Genomic DNA, 3,070 nt, shown 5'->3' on the forward strand with positions numbered 1-3,070 from the left:
GTAGAGAGAGGCAATTTACGTTAACCCTTTCGTAGGTTCCCATAGATGTAGAAATATGTGATATGCGTGAATGTGTAGTGGAAGTACTATTGGAGTGCCGAAGATAAATTGTGTATGTAAACCCGATGTGTTTATTTACTTCACATGCTAGCTTTGTCTTAGGTCAAACCTTCTAAGTTTATACACACAAAAACTGTTGGGAAACGTAGTAATTTCAAAAAAATTCCTACGCACACGCCAGATCATGGTGATGCATAGCAACGAGAGGGGAGAGTGTTGTCCATGTACCCTCGTAGACCGAAAGCGGAAGCGTTATCACAACGCGGTTGATGTAGTCGTACGTCTTCACGATCCGACCGATCAAGTACCGAACGCACGGCACCTCCGAGTTCTGCACACGTTCAACTCGATGACGTCCCTCGAACTCCGATCCAGCCGAGCTTTGAGGGAGAGTTCTATCAGCACGATGGCGTGGTGACGATGATGATGTTCTACCGACGCAGGGCTTCGCCTAAGCACCGCTACGATATGACCGAGGTGGATTATGGTGGAAGGGGCACCGCACACGGCTAAGAGATCAAGAGATCAATTGTTGTGTCTATGGGGTGCCCCCTGGCCACGTATATAAAGGAGTGGAGGAGGGGAGGGGCCGGCCCTCTCTATGGCGCGCCCTAGGGGAGTCCTACTCCCACCGGGAGTAGGATTCCCCCTTTCCTAGTAGAACTAGGATCCCTTCCAAGTAGTAGGAGTAGGAGAGAAGGAAAGGGAAGGGAAAAGGAGAAGGAAGGAAGGGGGTGCCCCCCTCCCTAGTCCAATTTGGACCAGCCCATGGGGAGGGGTGCGGCCACCCTTTGAGGCCTTTCTCTCCTTTCCCGTATGGCCCATTAAGGCCCAATACGAATTCCCGTAACTCCCCGGTACTCCCGAAAATACCCGAATCACTCGGAACCTTTCCGATGTCCGAATATAGTCGTCCAATATATCGATCTTTACGTCTCGACCATTTCGAGACTCCTCGTTTTGTCCCCTATCTCATCCGGGACTCCAAACTCCTTCGGTACATCAAAACAAATAAACTCATAATATAACCGTCATCAAACTTTAAGCGTGCGGACCCTACGGGTTCGAGAACTATGTAGACATGACCGAGACACGTCTCCGGTCAATAACCAATAGCAGAACCTGGATGCTCATATTGGCTCCCACATATTCTACGAAGATCTTTATCGGTCAAACCGTATAACAACATACGTTGTTCCCTTTGTCATCGGTATGTTACTTGCCCGAGATTCGATCGTCGGTATCTCAATACCTAGTTCAGTCTCGTTACCGGCAAGTCTCTTTACTCGTTCTGTAATGCATCATCCCACAACTAACTCATTAGTTACAATTCTTGCAAGGCTTATAGTGATGTGCATTACCGAGTGGGCCCAGAGATACCTCTCCGACAATCGGAGTGACAAATCCTAATCTCAATCTATGCCAACTCAACAAAAACCATCGGAGACACCTGTAGAGCATCTTTGTAATCACCCAGTTACGTTTGTGACGTTTGAAAGCACACTAGGTGTTCCTCCGGTATTCGGGAGTTGCATAATCTCATAGTCATAGGAACATGTATAAGTCATGAAGAAAGCATTATCAGTAAACTAAAATAATCAAGTGCTAAGCTAACGGAATGGGTCAAGTCAATCACATCATTCTCCTAATGATGTGATCCCATTAATCAAATGACAACTCATGTCTATGGTTAGGAAACTTAACCATCTTTGATTAATGAGCTAGTCAAGTAGAGGCATACTAGTGACACTCTGTTTGTCTATGTATTCACACATGTATTATGTTTCCGGTTAATACAATTCTAGCATGAATGATAAACATTTATCATGATATAAGGAAATAAATAATAACTTTATTATTGCCTCTAGGGCATATTTCCTTCAGTCTCCCACTTGCACTAGAGTCAATAATCTAGTTCACATCGTCATGTGATTTAACATCAATAGTTCACATCACCATGTGATTAACACCCATAGTTCACATCATCATGTGACCAACACCCAAAGGGTTTACTAGAGTCAATAATCTAGTTCACATCGCTATGTGATTAACACCCAAAGAGTACTGAGGTGTGATCATGTTTTGCTTGTGAGAGAAGTTTAGTCAACGGGTCTGCCACATTCAGATCCGTAAGTATTTTGCAAATTTCTATGTCAACAATGCTCTGCATAGAGCTACTCTAGCTAATTGCTCCCACTTTCAATATGTATCCAGATTGAGATTTAGAGTCATCTGGATCAGTGTCAAAATTTGCATCGACGTAACCTTTTACGACGAACCTTTTGTCACCTCCATAATCGAGAAACATATCCTTATTCCACTAAGGATAATTTTGACCAATGTCCAGTGATCTACTCCTAGATCACTATTGTACTCCCTTGCCAAACTCAGGGCAGGGTATACAGTAGGTCTGATACACGGCATGGCATACTTTATAGAACCTATGGTTGAGGCATAGGGAATGACTTTCATGCTCTTTCTATTTTCTGCCGTGGTCGGGCTTTGAGTCTTACTCAGTTTCACACCTTGTAACACAAGAAAGAACTCATTCTTTGACTGTTCCATTTTGAACTACTTCAAAATCTTGTCAAGGTATGTACTCATTGAAAAACTTATCAAGCGTCTTGATCTATCTCTATAGATATTGATGCTCAATATGTAAGCAGCTTCACTGAGGTCTTTCTTTGAAAAACTCCTTTCGAATATTACTTTATGCTTTACAGAATAATTCTACGTTATCTCTGATCAACAATATGTCATTCACATATACTTATCAAAAATGATGTAGGCTCCCATTCACTTTCTTGTAAATACAGGCTTCATTGCAAGTCTGTATAAAACTATATGCTTTGATCAACTTATCAAAGCGTATATTCCAACTCCGAGATGCTTGCACCAGTCCATAGATGGATCGCTGGAGCTTGCATATTTTGTTAGTACCTTTAGGATTGACAAAACCTTCTGGTTGCATCATATACAACTCTTCTTTATTAAAGAATACCGTTTTGTT

This window comes from Triticum dicoccoides, chromosome 3A, assembly GCF_002162155.2.
Source record: "Triticum dicoccoides isolate Atlit2015 ecotype Zavitan chromosome 3A, WEW_v2.0, whole genome shotgun sequence".
Classification (NCBI taxonomy): domain Eukaryota; kingdom Viridiplantae; phylum Streptophyta; class Magnoliopsida; order Poales; family Poaceae; genus Triticum; species Triticum dicoccoides.